The 25,782-nt window shown below is 41.3% G+C and overlaps 1 long non-coding RNA gene across 1 annotated transcript; it reads left to right on the forward strand.

Moving 5' to 3' along the window:
• Nucleotides 1-598: 598 nt before the first annotated feature.
• Nucleotides 599-24,005, forward strand: LOC126956521 (uncharacterized). Its single transcript, XR_007726407.1, has 3 exons — nt 599-708; nt 6,828-6,979; nt 23,240-24,005. It is a non-coding gene; the product is annotated as an uncharacterized LOC126956521 (long non-coding RNA).
• Nucleotides 24,006-25,782: the final 1,777 nt, after the last annotated feature.

The following is a 25,782-nucleotide window of genomic DNA, read 5'->3' on the forward strand; positions in this document are numbered from 1 at the left end:
CAGCTACCTGGGAGGCTGAGGGAGGATCCCTTGAGCCTAGGAGTTTGAGTCCAGCTTAGGTGACATAGATTCCGTCTCTAAAAAGAAAAAAAATTTTTTTAATTGTTGGATTCCTATGTCCATAAGGAAGACTTCAGGAATGGCAAGCTTCCCTCCTAATTTGGCTCCTCCTGAAGACACAGTATGACCTGGTTTACTTTGGGTTTAACACCCTATAATTACTGTCAGATGAAGAGAGAGAAAGATGCACTGTATTTCTTACTAGTTTCTTTTTCCTTTATTTTTACCTAAAACATAAGCTGAAAAGCAGCAGAAAAAGAAAGAGCCAAATTCAGGTAAGAAAGACCCAGTACTTCAGACTAGCAGTGGGGCAAAACCCCCACGGTTAAAAAGGGATACTAGTTTATTGTGTTTGAGGTTGGAATCACCAAGAGACCAATTAACACCTTATTTTTAGGATTAGCCATTCTGGTATTTGCAGATAGTTTCTTAAGCAGGACTGTTTGGAGTTCACACTGTAGGAGTAACTGAAGTGTTGATAAAAGAGATTCCAGAACAAATAGAGATTTCTACAGTAAAAGCTGGGGAGGTGTGTAGGGCTCCAGTCTTTGGGTTCACAGCTTGGCTCTACATTCATTGCTGGAGGAATCCAAGCCTCACAAAAGACCGCTTTTAAAGAAAAAACTCTTTTTTTCTTAGAAGAACTAGGTAAGTCTAGTTTTTCTCGGAAGTTTGTTTCATTACATGTCTCTGTTACCACCATCCATACAGCTCCGGGGGCCTGCATCTCCCAGGATTTGTAGCTTTCAGCTGCATTGAAAGTTTCTAACTTGGGAATCAAATCTTTGTTGTTGTTCTTGCTTGCAACTCGTTATTTTAAATTGCTTGCATAATTGCCAAGGTAATTTGCATTTAGAAGAGATCGACTGCGTTTTCTTTACCCATCCTTTGCTGTATTCATTTGGTAAGCTTTTAAAGAACAAGTTTTGTAACCGGGAAAGGTGGAGATCAGATACTGAGGGTCAATTTGGTGTCTCACTCAGAACCTGCCTCTCTGCAGCATTATGCTGTCTCCAAGCAGAAATCATAATGGTGGTTTCTCTATGCTGTACTTTCCCACTGCCATCTCCTGGGGAAATAAGGCGGGGGGCCTCTTTCGAAGAACCTATAAAGATTAGATTAATTACTGACCCACAATCCCATTATGTGAACTCATAGAGCCAAAGAACATTAAAGCTGGCAGAGAATAATTTAACTGTATTTTATAGATGAGGAAACTTGGGCCCAGAGAGGAAAAATAATCCCCCCACTTCTCCCGAAGTCTCAAAGCTAATTACCAGCCGAACTGGAACAGAAACCAGGTCTTTTGATTTCTAGATTAGTATTCAACAAGTATTTAACTCATTAATTAGAATTGTCATAGTTCCAACCTGGATGTCTTTCACAATGGGTGGCTCAATTTTTATGTTTGCTGTTAAGATTCCCTCAGGGCTGCCTGGCTAATTTTACTATTATTTTGATTTTACTAAGTCAACATTTCAGATATTTGCAGTCTTCCCATCATCTGTGTCAGAACTATCTGTTAAAAATGCAAATCCCTAGCCTTTTCCAATCTTCAGAATCCGAGTCTCTTAGAGTGTCCCCAGGATCTGCATCTTAATATGCTTCCTTGGAAGAGTCCAAGGCGCTTGAGAACCATTTTACTTGGCTCAAAGTCAAGTAAGTTAATGTATTTTGTTGATTTAAAATGTTAAGATTTTGGAAATCAGGTGGCACCTTCTCATCAACGGTTAAGTAAGAAAAAAGTTGTTTTTTACATAAATGTTGTATCTGATAATCAATAGGAACTTAAGAGTTGAGGCCATGTTAAATTTCTCTTTTAAATCCTTTAGTTACTAAAAAGCAAAAACTTAAATTTGTATCTGAATTCAATTTCATGGCATTTGATTCTTTAGTGCTTAAGTTCTTTAGTAGCAAAGAAAAAAATATTGAGAAATTTTATTTTTTCAGGCCATGGGCAGCCTTCAGTGAACCGTTACCTCCACAACTCAAGTCCTAGCCTACAGATTTTTCAAGACTGTTCATTATAAGACTCTGGCTTCTATTTTATAGTTTTTATTTTCTGAGATTACCTCTAAATTTTCGTGTATATTTATTGTAAAATTTCTAACAAAATCTAGAGTGATTAACTCTCTCTATATTCCTGAAAGGGTTAAGGAACTTACCATGCATTTTCTATTCATTGAATACCACTCCCATAGTATTACTATCTAGGTTTTTAGATTTGTCTTTTAAAAACACACATTAGTTACTTAAAGTAAATGGTTAATCATATTTATCAATGATTTCTCAATTTTAGGACTTAGCATGTGAGTGATAACACTCTTAGTCTTTTTGCTTGAAAATGATTTATTTTACTCTGCTGTGAATGATAGTTTACCTGGGTATAGAAGTCTTGGTTGATAATTGGCTGTGAAAAGATTCTTCTGCTGTTTTCTGGCACCCATTGCAAATGAGAGTCTAACTGTCTTTTCCTTGCAGGTTAGCTGTCTTTTTGCTTTGGAAGCTTTCAAGATTTTCTCTCTACCTCCAATGTTCAGTAGTTTCACTGAAAAATGTTTCCTGTTATAGGTTCATTACTGTGTATTCTTTTTGGCACTTGGTGTATGTAACCTTTTCTTCTGAGAACATATATCATTTTCTTCCATCTGAAAAGTTCATAGTATCTCTTTGACTATTGATTCACAGACATTTTCCTCTATTTTATTCTTGAACTCCTATTAGACATATATTAGATCTTTTCAATATGTCTTCCACATCTCTTAATTGCTATTTCCTGTTTTTTCTCCCTTCCTTAACTCTTTATTGCTGCATTCTGGGTAAGCTCCTCTATATAACCTTCTAATGTATTAATTCTCTGTCTTGTTATATCCAAGACAGAGTTAATCCTGTTTATTGAGTTTTTCACTCAAATACTGTGGTTTTTATTACCAGAATTTCCAACTTGTCCTTTTCATATCAGCCTGCTCTTGTTTCATTTTTTACTTGTTTTCTTTCACAATTTACTATTCATTTCTACGAATATTCCTCCTTTCTTTTTCTCCTTGATGGTTCTAACAATCCCTATTTTATTTTATTTTTGTTTTTCTGAGACAGGGTCTTATTCCAGTTGCCCAGGTCGGTGTGCAGTGATGCAATCTTGGCTCACTGCAGCCTCCACTTCTCTGGCTCAGGGAATTCTCCCACCTCAGCCTCCTGAGTAGCTGGGACTACAGGTACATGTCACCACACCTGGCTAATTTTTTGTACTTTTAGTAGAGATGGGGTTTTGCTATGTTGCCCAGGCTACAATCCCTATTGTAATTTCACTTTCAGATTCTGCTATTACAGGCATATCTCAGAGACATTGTGGGTTCATTTTCAGTACAATGCAATAAAGCAAATATCACAATAAAGTTAGTCACACAAATTTTTTGGTTTCCCAGTGCATATAGAAGTTATGTTTATACTGTTCTATAGTCTAAGTATGCAATAGCATTATGTCTAAAATTGTATGTCTCTTAATTAAAAAATACTTCATTGCTAAACATGCTAACAATCATCTGAGCCTTCAGTAAGTTGTAATCTTTTTGCTGGTAGAGGGTCTTGCTTTGATGTTGATGGCGGCTGACTGATCAGGGTGTTGGTTGCTGAAGATTGGGATGTCTGTGGCCATTTCTTAAAGTAAGACAACAATGAAATTTGCAGCATCAGTTGACTCACAGAAGATTTTTCTGTAGCATATGATGCTATTTGATAGCATTTTACTCACAGTAGAACTTCTTTCAAACTTGGAGTCAATTCTCTCAAACTTTCCCACTGCTTTATCAACTAAATTTATGTAATACTCTAAATCCTTTGCTGTCATTTCAACAATGTTCACAGCATCTTCACCAGGTGTAGTAGATTCCATCTCAAGAAACCACTTTCTTTGATCATCTGTAAGAAGAAGCAACTCCTCATTCTTTCAAGTTTGATCATGAGATTGTAGCAATTCAGTCACATTTTCAGGCTCCACTTCTAATTCTAGTTGTTTTGCTATTTCCACCACATCTGCAGTTACTTCCTCCACTGAAGTCCTGAACCCCTCAAAGTCATCCATGAGGGTTGGAATCAACGTATTCCAATATCTTGTTAATGTTGATATTTTGACCTCCTCCCATGAATCACAAATGTTCTCTACTGGTATCTGGAATAGTGAATCTTTTTTAGAAGATTTTCAATTTACTTTGCTCACATCTATGAGAGGAATCACTATCTATGATAGCTATAGCTTCATAAAATGTGTTTCTTAAATAGTTAAGACTTGAAAGTTGAAACTACTCCTTAATTCATGGGTTGCAGAATAGATATTGTGTTAGTAGGCATGAAAACAACATTAATCTCCTTGTTCATCTCCATCAGAGCTCTTGGATGACTAAGTACATTGACAATGAGCCCTAATATTTTGAAATAAGTCTTTTTTTTTCCTGAGAAGTAGGTCTCAACTGTGGGCTTAACATATTCAGTAAACCACACTATAAACAGATGTGCTGTTTCCCAGGCTTTGTTGTTTCACTTACAGAGCACAGGCAGAGTACATTCAGCATAATTCATAAGGGGTCTAGGATTTTCAAATGGCAGATAAGCATTGGTTTCAACTTAAAGACACCATTTGCGTTAGTGCCTAACAAGGAAGTCAGCTTGTCCTTTGAAGCTTTGAAGCCAGGCATTGACTTCTCCTCTCCAGCTAGGAAAGTCCTAGATGGCATCTTCTTCCAATAGAAGGCTGTTTCATCTCCACTGAAAATCTGTTGCTCAGTGTAGTCACCTTCATCAATGATCTTAGCTAGATCTTCTGGGTAACTTGTTGCAACTTCTATATCAGCACTTGCTGCGTCACTTTACACTTCTATATTATGGAGATGGCTTCTTTTCTTAAACCTCATGAACCAACTTCTGCTGGTTTCAAACTTTTCTTGTGCAGTTCCTCACTTCTCAGCCTTCATAGAATGACTTAAGTGAATATTGTGGCTGGGTTGATTTTCTATCCAGACACTCAGACTTTTTCTATATTAGCAATAAGGCTGTTTTGTCTTCTTATCATTTGTGTGTTAATGGAGTAGCACTTCTAATTTTCTTCAATAACTTTTTCTTTGCATTCACAATTTGATTAACCATTTGGCCTAGCTTTCAGTCTGTTTCCATTTTCAACATACCTTCCTCACTAAGCTTAATCATTTATAGCTTTTGATTTAACTTGAGAGTTGCAGGACTTTTCCTTTCACTTGAACACTTAGAGGCTTTTATAGAGTTATTAATTGGCCTAATTTCAATATTGTTGTGTGTCAAGGAATAGGGAGGCCTGAGGAGGAGAGAGATGGGAAAATGGCTGGTTGGTGGAGCAGTCAGAACATATACAACATTTACCGACTAAATTTGTTGTTGTATATGGGTGTGATTTGTGGCACTCGAAAACAATTACAATAGTAATGTCAAAGATCACTGATCAAGATCATCATAACAGACTAATAATAATGAAAAAGTTTGAAATATTGTGAGAATTTTCAAACTATGACTCCGAGATATAAAGTTAGCACATGCTGTTGGAAAACTGGCATGATAGACTTGCTTGATGCAGGATTGCTACAAATCTTCAATTTGTGAAAAACGAAGTGTCTGCAAAGAGCAATGTAATAAAACGAGGTATGCCTGTATTTCTACTTCATCTGAAATGAATGTATCCCAAATATTGATTTCATTGGCTCCTTTTCTTAATGTTAGCTTTCTTTAATTGTTTTAGAATTTTAACTTGTGTGATGTACATTTTGAGTGACATCGCACACACTTTCTCTCTTCTTGTTATACCTTTCCCTCCCTGCTTGGCCACAGGGCCCCAGTTCACAACCTGGTTTTATGTTGGTGGCTCTGAACTTTTATCTTGCGATGGTATTCAGATATTACAGATTTAGTCACTGAGTCAGGAGGCAGCTTGGCCCAAGTCTTGGTTATACCTGCTTGTTTCTACTTTTCTAGATGCACATTTATATAAGTCCTAACCTTAGGTAACAGCTGCACCTTTTTTAGGGCAGAAGTTCCCCACCCCATTTAGGTTCAAGCAATAAGCCTGGATCCAGGCTCCAACCATCTAGGGCCCCTTTACTCCCAATACTGCAGAGGAGTTATCTTGCCTATCTGTGTGTGTCTCCAGAGCCCACAAGCTCACAGCTTTAGTAACTACTGTGTTATATTTCTGGTCTGTTTCTAGCACATAGATATTTATTTTTCTTTAGGTATGTACGGGCATGTGGTTTACTTTTTTTAAAACTTTCTTTTAAATTCGTTCTTAAAATATTTTATTTATAATTGCTAAGTGTTTGGAGTGCAGGTAGTGACTTCAAAGCATGAGCTTACAATGTCATTTTGATCTGCAGAGGCAGGCTCTGGGGATGAAAATAGCAGCAGTTCCTATGATGCCATCTTTGAGACAGCTACCATTACCGCTACTGCTACATTAATATTGTCCTTTGTTTCCCATCTAACAAGCATTATTCTCCTAAAAATGGCTCTGTGTCTGACAAAGCCCATTCACTATAGATTAATTCTCTCTTAAATGACTTTATTAAGCTCATTAATGATTCACTTAGCAGCCACTTTTGTAATAAATTTGCAATATTCTCTAAATAAATCGATCTGGAGAAACGCCACACTGATTTAGGAAGGAACATGGTTTAAAAATGAGTGAATCATTCTCAAAAGCACACAACATGGCTGTAGAAGTATTTTAATGGGTTTCTATCTTTCCACAGATTAAACTAAGATCCTTTGCCAATAAGAAGACAAACAATAGAAAATTCCTACAGATTAAGAATCCCAACCAAGCTTTCAATGAACTGACTTGCTTCAGCTCTGGGAGAACAGTTATGACATGGTGTTGAATTACATCAACGAGGAACCAGAGGTGAGGCTGGGATACAGGGGAATTGGGTTTAGAATCACCTTAGCAATGCAGTATGCAAATCATGAAACAGCATAAAGACACATAAATTATGCAAGAATACATAAGGGGTTTCCAGAGAAACCTCAATTTCCATTATTAAAAATGGTGTGGTAAGCAGTCCAAAAAATCATTTTTGGCAGGTCACTATTTTTAACTGAGCTTTGAAGTTCATCTACATTTTTTTTCCCCAGCATTACACTTGGTGGTTAGGACCCCTTGTTACAAGGGGCCATATTAACACATGATTGTGGAAATGGACAAAGAAACAATTTTAATTCATATGGTAAGAGACAGGATAAAGATATGCAGGTGAGGGGTTCCCTAACACAGCCTACGAAGGTCAGAGAAGACTTCCTAGAGGAGGTAATGTCAGAGCTAACCTTTCATGGACAAATAAGCATGCATCAGGCAGAATGGGATGGTGGTAGCAGGTAAGAGTAAGGGGAGTTGCAGTATTTCAAGTATGGAGAAAAATGGGGTCATGACATACATGATTATTACTTTTCAGATGACCAGCATCTGCACCCTCTTCCTTTTTTATGTTAACATGGTGCTTTTATTTTTTAAATTTGTATTATTTATATACAATATTTGCACATATTTATGGGGTACATGTGATATTTTGTTAAATGCATAGAGAGTATAATGATCAAATCTGGGTATTTGGGCCTTCTATCACCTTGAACATTTATCATACCTATGTGTGGGGGGCATTTCAAGACCTCTTGTATAGCTATTTTAAAATATACAATACATTATTGCTAACTATAGTTATGTTACTCTGCTATGGAACATTAGAATTTTTCCTTCTGTGTAACTGTATGCTTATACCCACGAACCAACCTCTCTTCATCCTCCCACCTCCAACCCTTCCCAGTTTACCCCCTTCCTTATATCACACCAACTTCCTTTGGGGAATTACCTCTTCCTGTACCTGTCCTCCATAGTTGTATTATTGGCAGGAGGTAATGTAGGGGTCGCTTCCTCCTACTAGGGAGTTGAAAGAATCACATTCTCCTTTAGCTGACCTCAGTACAACCATGGTACCAAGCTGCGGTATACTACTCAGATGCTTTTTGCTGAAACTTTGCTCTTGATCCCAGGCTGGACAGAAGCCTGGTAGGAAATTCATTGCAAGGTGGCAGGCCTACTGGACTGTTCCTATCAGAACATTTTTGCTATACTTTCTATTTCTTCCCAAGTGTCCATGGTTCCTGCCTTTTCCCAAGCTTTTCGCAAGCTTCAACCCTCAAATCATTTCAGTAAATACTATTTTGTTTTTAAATGGTAAAACTATTTCATTTTGGGAGACAGCAAGAAGTTCAGCATGGTGGAGCGCAGCACATGCATAGTGGTAGAAGGAAGTCGTTGAGAGGCTAGAGAGATGGGCGGACTAGAAAGTGTCTCTCTCTCTCTTTTTTTTTTTTTCCTGAGTTGGAGTTTTGCTCTTGTTGCCCAGGCTGGAGTGCAACAGCACAATCTCAGCTCACTGCAACCTCCACCTCACGGGTTCAAGCTATCCTCCTGCTTCAGCCTCCCAAGTAGCTGGGATTACAGGTATGTGCCACCATGCCCAGCTAATTTTGTATTTTTAGTAGAGACAGATTTCACCATGTTAGTCAGGCTGGTCTTGAACTCGTGACCTCAATTGATCCACCTGCCTCGGCTTCCCAAAGTGCTGGGATTACAGGCGTGAGCCACTGCACCTGGCCTAGACAGTGTCTTGTATGACATCAGAAGCATCCCAATTTTATTCCCTAGGCATTGGAAAGCCTCTGAATGATTTTAAGCATGAACAGATTCATATTATTTTTGTGGCAGCTCCATGGTGAACTATTTGGAAAAGGGTGTGAGAGAGGACAAGGCTCAAAGCAGGGAGAGGGTACTTAGAGAAGACGCAGTAATCTAGGCAAGAAGGGACGATGGCTTGAGTTTCCAGGAGTTGGACTACTCAGTAGTTGGACTATTCATGAGGAAGGGTGAGATGTGAGCCCTTGCTGTCAGGTATGGAGAGCTAAAAGAATAATGGATCCATACCAGAGATAAGGAATATAGAGAGAGGGACAGGAGTGTGTGTGTGTGTGTGTGTGTGTGTGTGTGTGTGTGTATGTTAGCTGGAGGGCTCAGCTTTGGTTCCAGTTCCTAACTTTGGACCAGCAACAGCTCTTCTGCTGCCGCACCAGTGAGGAAACATCTGTCTACCAACTAAGATGCTGACTAACCTGGTCCAGGTTGGTGATTTCACCTGGGCAGGCCTGGTCTGAAAGGTGGGCCTGGAGCCTAGGGAGAGAGACAAGCTGGGCATGATGGGCTGTGGGTTGGGAGAGTTCCAAGAAGTTCAGACGTAAGAGGCCAAGCCTCCTGCCAATACAAGTGCTGTTTCCTCTTCTCCCTCCTTTATCCCTCTGGTGCCCCCCAGGGCTGGTCTATCTTGTTCTCTTTCTCCCTCCCCACACCTGTTGCCTCCTGCAAGGTTTCCATCTTTCAATGACCCTCTGAAAGGTTCCTCTGATAGTGGAGAGAATGGTTTTGGTTTAGAATTAGACTGGGGTCCACACAACAAGTGTTTGGCTTTCTTGGTGGCAGAAGTGGGACTAGGAAATAGAAGTAACATCTGGTTCAAGCTTGTTTATTGAGTTGATTGGTGCCAAGGTAGTCTAAGGCACCAGACCGTGTGACCATACTTTGCCTACCTTTACGGAGCTCACAGCCTGAGATTTCTTTACATTCTGGCAAAGTAGTTACTGGTAAAACTCAGTTTTGCAGAACATGGCATTCTAGAAGCACAGGGCAAAATTACAGTTCCAAGGGAGAACTGTAATTCTTTTGGGGAAAAGTCTATGGGGAAAAAGAACTTCCCTTGTCTTCTTCCTCATTTCCTTGGAAGTAGAAAAGAGGTACTCAAAATGCTCAGAGCACCTCATCTCTGGACTTTACCATAAAATGCTTTGATTCCAGGATATCATTTCATGTCAGCTTTGGCTTATGGATCCAGGAGGAACATGGGGTGGTTGTAGACAGGAAAGGGCAGCTCCTAAAGGTAATTTTAAAGCAGGGCAATCTAGTTTTTAACATGAGGTGTGTTTTCTCCAACCTTATTTTTCTTTGGACTTCTCATGACAATAGATAATATGCTTATCATTTTGAATAATATTTGCTTATCATTTATATCTTCTCCTGGATTAAGAACTTCTTGAAGACATGACCTCGGTTTTACTCACTTTGTTACATTGTAGGGCCTCATCCAGAGCCTAGCACCCAATAAAAAAGCTCAGCAAATGATTGTGAAAAAGATGTGAATGATTTTCAGAAACGTCCCTATTCTTCATGCTTCCCTCCCTGCCTCCCTTTTCTGGAAGGCCCTCGCCTATTCAAAGTTAAGGATAAGGGAGGCAAAGGAGAGCATATTCAGGGATCTAACACTTCCCTACAGGGATCTGTATCCCTTATCTACCTCTGACTCCTCCCCACCAGGAAAAGAATCTATTATTCAGCGAAACCTTTGAAATGTATTAACATTAAGGTCTTAATGACTAGTAATGGCATGCTTGCTTATCAAAACAAACCCTTTTATTGATAATATAAGGCTAAATCTTGATTTTTTCCTCTCTTTTTCTGATTCTCCCCATTTTCTCTTTCTTTCTGATTACCTCTGCATCTCTTCCCAATCACCTACTCCCCAAGAGACTGAATAATTTTCAGCCTCTCTTGGTTTTTAGTAAACTCTCATTTAGGGCTTGTTTTAAGAGACAAGCAATGGTCTGAATCTATATTAAGAAGTCTAAGAAGATAGGACAGTCTGTAAATGAATTCAACTTTTAAATAAAAGAAAGCAGCAAGTCTTCCAAGGGACAAAAGAAAGGGAAAAAATCTGGGCTTACGCACCTGCAGCAGGCCCAGCCAATGTGTGGCTATGCTGTCGCGGAATCTTAGAATCACTAGTGTGTGCTGTACTTTGATGTTCACCTAGCTTTTGTGTGTGCTTTATTTCCCTTTCTAATTTCTCCTTAGAATCTTAGCAAAGTTCTTTTGAAAAGCCCACCATATGTCAGCTGAACCAAAAGAAGGAGAAGAAAGGGAGATTTGTGTACATTTAGATGAGAAAACAAGATTGGTGGTAAGAGTCTAATATAGCCCAGGGCTGGGATTTCTAATTTTGGGGGGTGCCAGACTCCTCTGAGAATCTTATGAAAACTATGGACTCCTTTCTTAGAAGAATGTACATATGCACAAAAGTTTGTGTCCAGTTTTAGGGAGCCAGAAGGCTCTGTAGATCCCAAGTAAAGAACCTCTATCTTGGCAGGAGGAGAAACTGTGGGTGAAAGCTGATATTGGTTGAGGCCCTCATTCCTTCCAACCTGAATCAGTTCTTTTCTGAGCTAATTTTTATCTTGTCCCTTGGATTATTTTATTCCATCAAGATCACTGTAATTAATAGGTTACACTTACTATTTGTTAGCATGTGATCTCACATAATCCTGCCAACAACCTCACGAGGTAATTCTATTATTTGCATTTTGTAGATGAACCTGAGATTTAGCAAGGTTCAGGAACTTGTCCTCAGGTCCCACAGCAATTAATTCAAATCCGGACCATGCCCTTAATCCCTATGCTAAACTCATCCATATATTTTTGTGTTCTGTTGTTTTTAAGGATGAGATTCCTTGATTCCTTCACACATCTCAATTATCAGGAACAGCAAGGTGGCCCCAGTTTTACAACCATGTACAGATGCATCCATTTCAATGAGTGTCATATTCTTAACAGAGCAAGCTGTTTTCTGAATGTTCAACTGCCATTCTATTCGACATTCTGGGCAAACCCATCCCTGTGGGGACTCTTTTTCCAATAGTGAGAACAAAGAGTTAAGTGCTTGTCTGAGGCAAAGAACATGATATTGTTCTCGTTAGAGGACAACTGATGTCCTTCAGTTCCATAAGTATTATTTGAGCACCTACTATAAGCCAGGCCCTATGTTGGTGCCTCAGCAGATCTCTCTGCTTATTGCTGACAACTCAGTGGGGGAATGGACACTGCTCAGGCAAATGTTAACTAGAATTGATATATTTTGGACCAAAACTTCTGCAGGGTAATGGTTCAGGAGACTTAAAGTTTTCCTCCTAATTAACTTGAATGGAGTGATAAGAACTTGAAAGGGAGAAGTTTATATTGCTACTGGAATGTAACCATCATAAGGAACAAAGAAAGGTGAACTGGAGAGGGGCCTGGGCTTGAGCTTCCCTTATGGTTGTCCCATTATTTCACCATTATAGCTGGGAAAGCTATCAGCAACCATGGCATATTAGCCCATTTTCACATGCTGATAAAGACATACAGAGACTGGGAAATTTACAAAAGAAAGAGATTTAATGGACTTACAGTTCCATGTGCCTGGGGAGGCCTCGCAATCATGACAGAAGGCAAGGAGGAGCAAGTCACATCTTACATGGATAGCAGCAGGCAAAGAGAGCTCATGCAGGGAAATTCCCCTTTTCAAAACCATCAGATCTTGTGAGATTTATGTCATGTGAACAGCACAGGAAAGACCTGCATGAGAAGAACAGCATGGAGTCCCTCCCACAACATCACAACATGTGGGAATTTAAGATGAGATTTAGGTGGGGACACAACCAAACCATATCATTCCACCCCTCACCCCTCCCAAATGTCCTCACATTTCAAAACCAATGATGCCTTCCCAACAGTCCCCTAAAGTCTTAACACATTTTTGCATTAACTCAAAAGTCCATAGTCCAAAGTCTCATACAAGACAAGGCAAGTCCCTTTCACCTATGAGCCTGTAAAATTAAAAGCAAGTTAGTTACTTTCTAGATACAGTGTGGGTACAGGCATTGGGTAAATACAACCATTCCAAATGGGAGAAAGTGGCCAAAACAAAGGGGCTATAGGCCCATGCAAGTCCGAAATCCAGCAGGGCAATCAAATCTTAAAGCTCCAAAATGATCTTCTTTGACTCCATGTCTCACATCCAGGTCAGGCTGATACAAGAGGTGGGCTCCCACAGCATTGGGCAGCTCTGCCCTGTGGCTTTGCAGGGTATAACCTCCCTCCTGGCTACTTTCACAGGCTGGGCTGGTGTTGAGTGTCTGTGGCTTTTCCAGGCACATGGTACAAGCTGTCAGTGGATCTTCCATTCTGGGGTCTGGAAGATGGTGGCCCTCTTCTCACAGCTCCACTAGGCAGTGTCCCAGTAGGGACTCTCTGTGGGGGCTCTGACCCCACATTTCCCTTCCACACTGTCCTAGCAGAGGTTCTCCGTGAGGGCTCTGCCCCTGCAGCAAACTTCTGCCTTGTCATCCAGGCATTTCTATATATCTTCTGAAATCTAGGCGGAGGTTCCCAAACCCCAATGCTTGACTTCTGTGCACTTGTAGGCTCAACACCACGTGGCAGCTGCCAGGGCTTGAGACTTGCACCCTCTGAAGCCATGGCCCAAGCTCTATGTTGGCCCCTTTCAGCAACACTGGAGTGGCTGGGATGCAGGGCACCAAGTCCCTAAGTTGCACACAGCAGACAGACCCTGGGCCTGGCCCCTGAAACCATTTTTTCCTCCTAAACTCCAGGCCTGTGATGGGAGGGGCTGCTGCAAAGGTCTCTGACATGCCCTGGAGACATTTTCCCCATTGTCTTGGTGATTAATATTCTGCTCCTCATTACTTATGCAGATTTCTGTATCTGGTTTGAATTTCTCCTCAGAAAATGGGCTTTTCTTTTCTATTGCATTGTCAGGTTGCAAATTTTCCCAACTTTTGTGCTCTGTTTCCCTTTTAAAACTGAATGCCTTTAACAGCACCCAAGTCACATTTTGAATGCTTTGCTGCTTAGAAATTTCTTCTGCCAGATACTCTAAATCATCTCTCTTAAGTTCAAAGTTCCACAAAACTCTAGGGCAGGGACAAAATGCTGCCATTCTCTCTTTGCTAAAACACAACAAATGTCACTTTTGTTCCAGTTCCCAACAAGTTCCTCATCTCCATCTGAGATCACCTCAGCCTGGATTTCATTGTCCGTATCATTATCAGCATTTTGATCAAAGCCATTCAACAAGTCTCTAGGGCGTTCCAAACTTTCCCACGTTTTCCTGTCTTCTTCTGAGCCCTCCAAACTGTTCCCACCTCTGCCTATTACCCAGTTCCAAAGTCACTCCCATATTTTCAGATATCTTTTCAGTAATGCCCCACTCTATTTGTGCCAATTTACTGTATTAGTCTGTTTTCACACTGCTGATAAAGACATACGCAAGACTGGGCAATTTACAAAACAGAGAGGTTTAATGGACTTACAGTTCCATGTGACTGGAGAGGCCTCACAATCATGGCAGAAGGCAAGGAGGAGCAAGTCACATCCTACGTGGATGGCAGGAGGCAAAGAGAGGCCTTGTGCAGGGAAACTCCCCTTTTTAAAACCATCAGATCTTGTCAGACGTATTCACTATAATAAGAACAACACAGAAAAGAAAAGGCGTGCCCCCATGATTCAATTACCTCCCACTGGGTCCCTCCCACAACATGTGGGAATTCAAATCTCATCAATGAGATTTTCATGGGGACACAGCCAAACCATATCATATGGTGTGGCTGAACAGGACAGGTACACACCCACTTTGCAGTGTGGGCCATTAACAACTGTGGAACATGCCATTTTATTGATAATTGCATTACACAATATAGAAATTGTAAGATTTAAGGGATAAAAGGGCGATATTAAGAATGTGTTGTGCCAAGTGTGGTGGCTCATGCGTGTAATTCCAGTACTTTAGGAGGCCAAAGTAGGTGGATTGCTTGAGCCAGACCAGGCTGGCCAACATGGCAAAAACCCTGTCTTTACAAAAAACACACAAAATTAGCCATGCATGGTGGTGCATGCATGTAGTCCCAACTACTTGAGTTGAGGGGGCAAGATTGCTGGAGGCTGCAGTGAGCTAAGATTGCACCACTGCATTCCAACCTGGGCAACAGGAGTGAGACTGTCTCAAACAATACACACAACAACAAACCAGAATGAGTGATGTAGAAGACTTTAGACTTCATTTTAGGCCAGGGCTCACCAGGTAGGATTCCTCACGCTCCTCACATTTCCCATTTTCCAAATCCTAAGTGTGACAAAGACACATAGCATGTCCTCCAGCCTTTCAGAACACATTGCACACCTCTTGCACAGGGGCGAACAGGCCCGCCCTCATTGTTCTTTTAAAACAAATAATCCTTATAAGATATTGCATCATGTCAAATACAAACACAAGAATTGTCTGTGTGTGGTGCACACAAAGCACATCTGAAGAAGTGGCTTCGATGAGTTGTTTTCGTCTGAAAAGTAAATACATATTTCCAGGGAGAATGAGTTATTCTAAATAGGATATTTTCTTTCATTTGTGCCCAGTCCCAAAATACAGCAAAACTCCGTGTAGGTGGTATTCATGCCATGTCACAAAAGCACAAAAAGCAGGATCTTCTCCACGAAGCAGATGTTGCCGTCACTCTTCCTAGCTGACATTTGTTTTTACAGTGGTGAGAAATAAGGATAGTGCCACCTCTCCCTGTGAACATCCTTCCCCATGAAGCTCAGGAGCCTGTGCTATTTAAATATATGTCTTGTGCCCTGAGAGTTAATGCTGGCGGTACCTTTGGGTGCAGTTATTTCCTCACTAGCTCAGAAAAACCAGGATGTAGCTTTTTCAAACGGGTAGAATGGAGCTTTTGAAAATGCAAATGTGTGTGTGCGCTTGAGACAGAGGATGGCTTATGATTAATGAACTTTTGTGTATTGCTTATTGTGTGTGGGGGGGTCAGCTCAATAAAAAACACATTGCCTTTTCTTTGTCAGTGACAGATATTCTTATCAGAAACAAGGCTCTTATTGTACCAGTTTCCCTCTGACAGAAGAACAAGTGACTGCTGTGCATGGTGCTGGCGGGGAGTGCAGGACAGACACTGGGAATGGCCAGGGCTTTCTTTAAAGACCATCTGAAAACATTGGCACATTTATTGGAATAATCATTAAGAAGTAAGAAGTATTTTACTTAATACTGCAGTATGAGGTCCACTCTAGGGTTAAAGTGGGGATTCCTCACTGGTCTTCAGTTTTTAAGGGGTAAACTTGCCAGCTCTTTAGAAGAGACTGAGTACCCATCACCTACTTTGTAGAGGGTAAATTTAAAAAAAAAAAAAAAAAAAAGCAAAGGAAACACATTTCTTTCCATGGACTTTCTGGACTTACTCATTTTTAACACAGATTTATTGTCCTCCATGAACATTCAAGAAACAATTCTGGCTGGGCACAGTGGCTCATGCCTGTAATCCCAGCACTTTGGGGAGGCCAAAGTGGGCGGATTGCCTGAGGTTAGGAGTTTGAGATCAGCCTGGGAAATATGGTGAAACCCCGTCTCTACTAAAAATACAAAAAATTAGCCAGGTGTGGCAGTGCACACCTGTAATCTCAGCTACTCAGGAGGCTGAGACTGGAGAATCTCTTGAAACTGGGAGGCAGAGGTTGCAGTGAACCAAGATTGTGCCACTGCACTCCAGCCTGGGAGATAGAGCGAGACTCTGTCTCAAACAAAACAAAACAAAACAAAACAAAACCAAACAAAACAAAAAGAAACAATGCAGAAAACACTAAGTAGAAGTTTAGGGGCTCAAAAAGAGACCTTATCTCACTGAAGTAAAGGCTGAAGGGCAAGGGTCCTCTCTGTGGGGTGTGTATGTGGTGAGCAGGGATCATGTTTCTGAGACACTTTCTGAGCAGTTGCCTTTGTGAAATTCTTTTACCTGGTGGCTAGTTTGAGGACAGTCATTGGAAAATTTATGGCCTTAAACAGATTCCAAAATTGACGTTGATGTTTTACTTTCTGGAATAAAAGTAATTCTAGAAGGTTCTTTTTCCTGAAGGTGTAGACAAATGGAAGCTCTTTGAAATGAGTTTAAGGAATTAGAAGTATCCTTTGATATGCTGAGCAGTCTGCCTAATTTTCATTTACAATCATACCTACCTAGTTGTGTGACTTGGTCAAGCTGCTTTTATTTCTCTGTGCCTCAGTGTCCTCATCTGTAAAATGGAGATGCTAATAGTATCTACTTCAAGGAATTCCGAGCATCAAATGAATTGGTGGCTATAAAGTGTGTGGCACGTATGAAGTACATAGTCAACACCATGTGTTAGCCCTTCTTCTTCTTCCTTCTCCTCTTCCTCCTCCTCCTGCCCCCCACCCCCACCCTTCACTAACCCATCTTCTCTACCTCTAGGCAATTATTCTCACCAGATCATGAGAACACACTGATCTTGTAGCCCCAAATAATTTCATAATTTTCCAAAAGAAAAGTTCCCTTGAAAACAAAATAACCAAAAGAAGACAGAGAAAGAACTCACGTGTAAGATTCTCCTTTAGTCTTGCTTTTCTTCAGGTCCTCTCCCCAATCTCATGAGCCTAAAGGCCAGTGCTTGTTTTCCTTGCCTTGGCCAAGGAGGTTAGCCTGGTCTGGGGAGCCTGGTCTGGAGGAATGAGCACTGGTCCCAGAGCCTGGTTCTGGTCTTTGTTCTGTGTTACCTCTGTGCAGGGTTGCGCAAGTCATTCCACTTCCCTGAGACTCAGTTCCCTCCAGTGCAAATGAGAAGTTTGGACTAATTGATCTTTAGGCCTCTTCGCAGTTTGGACAGCCTGGGGTTTCAGCCCCCTTGGAACCTGCAAACTGCATGTATAATTAAATATCTCCTGGCTGGAAACATCCTCTGAGCTCAGGATGGGCAATGTCTAAGATTCGGGGTGTCAGTGCATTTCAGCCCCATTACCCATTATTTAGGATGGGAGCTTCGTCTGTCCCAGGGCTGTGGCCATCATTCACCACCGGGGATCTGTAATGACTGTGGGCCATTCCCCTTTCCTCTCCTAACCCCGACCCCAACTTCTTGGCACTTCCACTTAGGAACAAAGCAAGAAGTACTCAGATGAAGGTGCAGTCCTGTGATGAGCAAGGCCACAGAACCTTGTGAGTTGGTGGAGCAGGCATGGTCAGTCAGGGAGGATGTCACTGAAGAAAGTAAATCCATCAGCTCCCCTTATTACTATGTAAATGAATTTACCATGACTGGGGGGTGGGGCAAGAACAGGGAGGCCTCCTGGAGTTCCAAGGGCTTCAGCCTTTCTGATTTGCTGAGAGAGCTGCAAACAGGAAGACAGTCCATGACCACACCTGTGTTTGACAGCAGCACTAGGGGCAGCTCCGCGGGGAGTATGGCATGCCCTGGGGGTGTCATCATCATTGCCATCTTAGCACTAAGTGTTTCACTGGACTCAGTCTTTCCAGCAGTGTCTTGAGAAGTGGCCTAAGTATGGGGTGGGGCAGGGTGGGCACTGGAGAAGAGGAAGGGTTTTTTTTTTTGTTTTTTTCTTTTTGTTTTTGTTTTTGAGATGGAGTCTCGCTCTGTTGCCCAAGCTGGAGTGCAATCAGTGCTGTGATCTTGGCTCACTGCAACCTCCACCTCCTGGGTTCAAGCACTTCTCCTGTCTCAGCCTCCTGAGTAGCTGGGACGACAGGCGCATACCACCACGCCCGACTAATTTTAGTATTTTTAGTAAAGACAGGGTTTCACCATATTGGTCAGGCTGGTCTTGAACTCCTGACCTCAGGTGATCCACCCACCTCGGCCTCCCAAAGTGCTGGGATTATAGGCATGAGCCACTGCACCCAGCTAAGAAGGGGTGATTTTGGAACAGAAATAGCATAGAGGGTAGAAATAGCATGGAGGGTAGAAAAATTGTGAAAGCAAAGGATGCCTGGGGAGGAGAGATGCTGTTGACAGGAGCTGATGCAGAGGCAGAGACAGATGGACATCCTACTAAGACGGCAGTTTCTACATTGAAGTAATTAATGCTTGTGATTAGGCCAGAAGGAGTGTTTTCCGGGAGTGCTGGAGATGGTCTTGTCCCTGGAGATCGGGGCCCTGGAGGGGGTTTGCTCATGGTGGCTGCTCTTATGCTCTCACATTTCTGTCTTCCTGCCCTGGCTCGTGGATCTCCCCGTGCCCACACCACCCCCTCCCAACCCAGTTTAGATCATAGTTTTAGCTTGTAAGTTTGCTCAGAGACAGGACCTGAGGTCCAGAGATGTGAAGAGAGGTGGCCAATGTCACACAGCAGGGCAGGACTAGAACCCACGTCTATGACCACTGATTCAGTGCCAAAGGGAGAGAAGGGGGAAGGGGATTCAAATTTATTCAGAGCTTTTCTGTCCTCAGCAGAGAGAGCTCTAGTTACTTGTATGTCAGCTATTTCATTCAATTTGACTCTGTGACATAGGAATTAGCACCCCACTTTACAGATGAGGGAGTTGAGATGTTGGAGAGGCAAATTAATTTGTGCTGACAAATTGTGACCCCTCATCAGATTCCAAGCCCCATCCTTGGGACCTTCACACTCATGTTCTTTCCTCTGTGCCTTGTAATACAAATGACCAGCATTTCCATTACTCATGCAGCTGGTGAATCAAACCAACATTAAGCCTGTCCCTGGCTCTTCTCCCATCAAAACATGGCTGATCTATGCTCCATTCATTTTCCATCCTTGGGAGGTCATGAGTTTCAAACAAATTATTTGGTTTACACAGTACAGTACTAAAGTGAAATTTTGTCTTTGTCCTTTCCATGTATCCTAAGCAAGGGGTGTCTTCTGTCCCCAGGAGTTACTTGTCAATATATTTGGCTGTACACTGATTGTGTGGTGGTATTGGCAATTAATATCCTGGGATTAAGGAGGCTGACCATCTTTTAATACTCTAGACAGTACTATACAATGAAAAATGGTCCTAATCAGAATATCAGTTGCACCCTCTCTGAAAAACATGGTACTTCTTTAAAATGAATGTGTCTTCCCAAAGACTGCGTTTCATTGCAGGAATGTGGGACAGAGGTTAGCCCTCTGGCTTTTGGTCTGGAGATCAGTAGGACGTAGTAGATGACTTGCATGGTGTTCAGAGAAGTCTGGCCCTGCTTAAATGCATCCTGTATAACATTCCTACGTTCTCTAATCTTCATTTCCCTGTGTGTAAAATGCGGATAATTATAGCATCTGCCATACAAGGATTGTTGTATTGCTTTAATAAGTCACTATGTATGGAGGGCTACAATAGTGCCTGGTATAATTAATAAATAGATGTTGGCTCCAATCCTATATATAATGTAATGCACTATACAGAATCATTAGGACTCCTTTGTAAAATGCTCAATTATATGCATTAACACTTTGAAATTCTGGGCCAGGCGTGGTGGCTCATGCCTGTAATCCCAGCAGTTTGGGAGGCCAAGGAGGATGGATCATTTGAGGTCAGTAGTTTGAGACCAGCCTGGCCAACATGGTGAAACCCTGCCTCTACTAAAAATACAAAAAAATTAGCTGGACATGGTGGCACATGCTTGTAATCCCAGCTACTCAGGAGGCTGAGGCAGGAGAATTGCTCGAACCTGGGAGACAGAGGTTGCAGTGAGCCGAGATTGTGTCACTGCACTCTGCACTCTAGCCTGGGCAACAGAGTGAGACTCTGTCTCAAAACAAAAACAAAACAAAAAAATAAAACAAACAAAAAAGACTTTGAAATTCCTATTGTTTACTTAAATTTGAAGTAAAAGAACCCCCCAAATTTTAGTATTCTTAAAATACCCACCAGCTATTGGAGAATAAGGGTTCTAGTAGAAGTTGAAGGGTTACAACTCTATAAAATTAAAAAACAAAAAAGACAGATACACCTATGAACATGTTCCCAGGCTTGAGTGATGCCTCCGGGAGTGAGTTGTCTCTTCCTATCTGGATCCTGGGATGGACACTGGTGTCTGTGGGGTAATCCATCTGCGTTCATGTCACATGCTATGGCTAGGAATAACCAGGAAATACTGGAGTGAGGATTCACACTGGCTCTTTTACATTTTCCCAAGGAGGAGAAGGAAAAGAAAGAGGGAGGAGGAGGAGGAGGAAAAAAAGGAGAAGGAGGAGGATGGTTATAGTGGTTCTTACAAATCCCTCAGCTGGATGGCTGGATTTAGGGCTGGGCATTTGTGCCTTCAAGAGCCAGGTCATTCTAAAGGAATGTGAGAAGTGCATCTCTGAGGACAGAGATTAAACAGTGGGAAAATAGATAAGTGATCTGGGGGCCTGTCCACTAATTGCTAGCTAAAAGTTAACATTTCACTAGCTCCCGCTGAGAAGGTAATGGCCAGGCTTCACACATGGAGCTTTATTATGAGAAGAGAGAGAGGCAAGTGGGGTAAGACGAATTTATCATCGCTGCACACGGTACCTCCAAACACACCTGTTTTTTCCTTAAACAGCTCCTTGTTTAGCATTCTTACAAAAGGCACGATAATGTTGGAGGATCAATGTAACATACTGTAAGTGATAAGAAGTACTAAATGTCAATATTATGACATTTTCAATATCATTCGGTCTATTAAAGGCCTGTTGTGTCCTGGAAGCTGTACTAAAGCCTACGGAAGATGCAAAGAAGAACAAGGAGTGAACCTTGGCCTCAAGAGATTTACAATATATTAAAACACCTAAGACACCAAATGGGAGTGCTTTTCAAAGAGTAGTTCTTAGAATCACAGGTTGGTTACAAAAGGAGATTCTTAAGATCCAAAGCAGATGGGACCCAGGAATCTGCATTTAAACTAAGCCCTCCAGGTAATTCTGATCTATACTGTGGTTTGAGTAGCCTTGGCCTGGAGCAAATGTAGGCTCTAAGCCTGGGGTATAAAGCCTTCAATTCTGTGTTACATAAGCAGTGTAGCCATATCTTGTAGAAGAGTGTCAAGGGATATTTGAAAGAAGTGTGCAGCCTGTAGGCCTCAAGATGAGAAATATGTGGCAGGTGTGTTTGCAAAGTGGGGAAATTAGCATTGGGAGGTAAAAAATAGCATGACCTTTGTGGTGACCAGTGGAATAAATAAATATAATCCCAATGTTTATGGAACGTCTCGTTGAGTTACTGATGTATTCATCATTAGCGTTTAATCCTAATACTTTTTAGTATGCTGTCAGACCAGGGGGGAAATCCAGAGGCTTGCATCTCCACAAATATTTATCAATGGATGTTTTGGGAATTAAAACATGCCAGGAAATAGGGGCAAAGCACACAAGTGCCTGTCTTTGTGTATGTAGGTTTCATAGATTGGGATATTCACTGGATAGAATAGTTGGTGACCTGTATTTATTTGGGGGTGTTCCTGTTTGTGATGTTGAAGGCTAATTCCTGGGGGAAGAAATTGTGAAATTTGCAAAGAAGAATTTACAGAGGGCCAGTGAGTAGACAGAGGAATGAATGTGTTGGGAGCAGGAGGCAGCTCGGGAAGCTCGGCAGTTGTTCTATTCCCTGGCTGTCTCCCTGGGGGAGTTTCTGTGGCAGAATCCAGGGCATGTTGTCCATCCTGGGATCAAGAGGCTGGGCAGGAGGTGTAGGAATCTAAAGCCTAGAAGTGGACCTGTGGCCGAGCAGAATGGTCCCTGCTTTCTGTGACTAAGGAGGCTCAGAGAGTGCTCAATTTAAGCCTGGAGTGGAAATAGATGAACTTGCTGGAAAGAAGCATGATCCTCTGGCGTTGCTGCAGGAGACTGGAAATGTGAGTATATGGAAGGAAATTGGTTCATGCTGAAAGCCCAAGTCCCGTTAACTGAATTGCAGAGAACAGTGTCTCTTAGCCTAGTCTTGAACCCTGAGATGTTCCTCCACTGCTTTTATGTGACTAGCCATGGGAAAAAGGAGAAATAGAGTCCTAGGCTGGGAGAGTGATAGACTGGGGTGGAAGTCTTTGGACAAATCCTTTTCTTATTCTCTAGGTAGTAATGGGCCATGAGTTGAGGAGTCAATATCAAGAACCCCTAGGGGAAGACTTTAGTATGTGTTTGGGATTCTGCTTTTGGGATTTTTAAAATCCTGAGATGAGGGAACAGACTACTGTGAAGGCATGATGGATCCTGTGAACTGACCTGTTTACTCTGTTCCTGGGACAGTTATAAATTGAATGCTATCCTGGCTGGAAAACAGAGGACACTTAGTTTGCCCTTTTCCTGGCCCCTGATTGGACACTTTGGCTCAAGGTAGACCACACTATTTTTGTTTAGTAGTTTCTCCAGGCTATTCTTTTTGTTACTGTAATAACTAGTTAAAGGTTGTGAAGCATGTTCTCTGACCTGCATTGTAACTCTTGATCCATCTGCAGGGCACTGGGTAACCTCATCCTCCTGGTCCTGGGTTTCTTTTTGGTCCCAAGGAAGTGGTGAAGGGATGCGGGGCTCCATCACACCGGAGGTTCAATTTTCCATGGTGAGTAAACAAGCAGAGAAGGCTTAGAAGAATCCCTTTTCCAGGAGTACCTCACAAGGCTGTTTTGAAGCAAGGCTGGAGCCCCAGAAAGCTGTACCTTAGCTCCACAGTGGCAGCATCCCCTGTAGGAACCCCTCTGATCCTTTGTGACATTCTTGTTCATGGTCCTGTGAAACGGTGCTCTGTGGGAGACTCCAGTCTGCTAGGAGAGCTCCCTTATTCTCAGCACGGAGAGGGGGAAACCATGAAGTAAGGGACCTAATTTATTTTTCAACAACACAACACACCAGTGCATACTCTTCCAAGTAAGTGAGTGTGAGACCTTTCAAAGTAGCTCCAAAGTGGAGTGAAAGTCCCCCCTTGCCCCTCTGTCATTTTCTCTGACTGAATTCAGTGAGGAAAAGTCTTTATGCTTGGAAGGTAAATTGATTCTCAAAGACCATCCACAGTTCTTAGGAGTCAGGCTCAGTAAATAAAGTAGGCCTGATTGTAATATCCTAATATTATTTTCTTCATGTAAAATGGCTCTGAAAGCAATGACAACAATAATGATTCCAAAAAATGGCAGCCCAGTTGAAATCATCCCTCAAGATGAATATTTTCATGACAATGTATAAGCCCCTTAGTAATGTGGCTAATTTATTTTTTAAACCTATTTCTCTCATATATATAATTCATATGCCTACTATTATTTGCCAACTAATACTAAATTTATAGTTCTGAATGAGAATTGTTTTTTGTCTAAAACAAACTGTTTCCCTATTTATAAGGTTCTTTACACAAATAAGGTGATTAAAAAGATTGGCTTTGAAAAAACGAAAATGCAGTATGATTTTACTAGAATGAATGCTTTGGTTAGCACAACTATGATGGACTAACAGCTTTTCTTCACTACATGTTGATAGAGTGAGAAGATTTAAAACAAGCCTAATGTACATTAGCTGGGACACTTACTATTAGTGACAAATACTAAGAAAGAGGCTCTACTTGAACAGGCTCAAACTTAACCTAAAAATTATTTCTGCCTGTAATGGACCTTTTAGTTGCCTGAGCAATTGAGTGCTTTAGATAACCCCCATACATATCAAGAACATTCTAAATTTTTTTCCTTGGCATTTGGAAATTTCAAGTTAAGGATGTCTGCCCTTGCTCAAGTTACACACTCTTCAACTTGGGCAGTTCAGCAGAATTCAAAAGATAAGATGTGAATGAGTCTATCTATTCATGTCATCACACTTCGCTAAATTGCCAGGCTATTTGATGAAGGGATAGCTCAGTTCTCACTAAACTGCAAGTGGGTTTGGCAGATCTTCAGCTGGAATCCTCTGAGGTGCTCTCATTTCTGAACACTAGATTGGGAAACCGGTTGTATTTTAAAAGCTCTGAGACCCCTTTAAATCTCTGTCCATTTTGAGAGACCCATTGATATACAGTAAAATATGAATGTAAGAGATGAACTTGTGGCATCATAACTAAGGGCTGTTGGCACTCTGGAAACTTGCTCAGAAGGTAATCAAAATAGAGCTAGAACCATAGTCTTAGTTTTTGCTGTAGTCAATCAAGCAAAGGGGAACATTCTACTCAAAAACACATAAATAATTTTGTTTTTTTCTGTATTACGTTGAAACTTCAAAAGGGCTTGTAAATAGGAAGAGAAAATATTGCTAGATGGGTTCAGTAGTTACTTTTAAATAAAATAAAAAATTGTGGCTAAATCTATTGCCTAAAAACTGTGCTGTAAAATATGTAAATAGCCTGTATCTTTAAAGCCTTTTCTTTGAGATACAAATAAATGGTTTACAGTCAAAATTCTTCTTTAAGAGTTCAGTTTAATTCTTCAAATTCCATAAGCTTGAGATCGGTTTTGCAGTTAAATACTCCTCATTTGAATGCTTAGTCAGAAGGGAGTATTATATATAGATTATATGGAATCTTAGCCTATTTACAAATAATGAATGTTACTGAAAATATTGTGTCATAGAGACACATACATGTGTATGTCCATCACAGCATTATTCTCAATAGCAAAGACATGAAATCAACCTAAACGGCAATGATATACCAGATAAAGAAAATGTGGTACAATAACACCATGAAGTACTATGCAACCAATTAAAAAAAAAAAAAAAAAAAAGATCATGTCCTTTGAAGAAACATGGATGGAGCTGGAGGTCATTATCTTTAGCAAACTAATGCAGCAACAGGAAACCTAATACCACATGTTCTCACTTATAAGTGGGAGCTAAACGATGAGAACACATGGACACACTGAAGGGAACAACACACACTGGGGCCTATCAGAGGATGGATGATGGGAGGAGGGAGAGGATCAGGAAAAATAACTAATGGGTACTAGGCTTAATATGTGGGTGATGAAATATTTTGTAGCCCCATGATGCAAGTTTACCTATATAACAAACCTGCACATGTACCCCTGAA

The sequence above is a fragment of the Macaca thibetana genome, chromosome 6 (assembly GCF_024542745.1).
Source record: "Macaca thibetana thibetana isolate TM-01 chromosome 6, ASM2454274v1, whole genome shotgun sequence".
NCBI lineage: Eukaryota > Metazoa > Chordata > Mammalia > Primates > Cercopithecidae > Macaca > Macaca thibetana.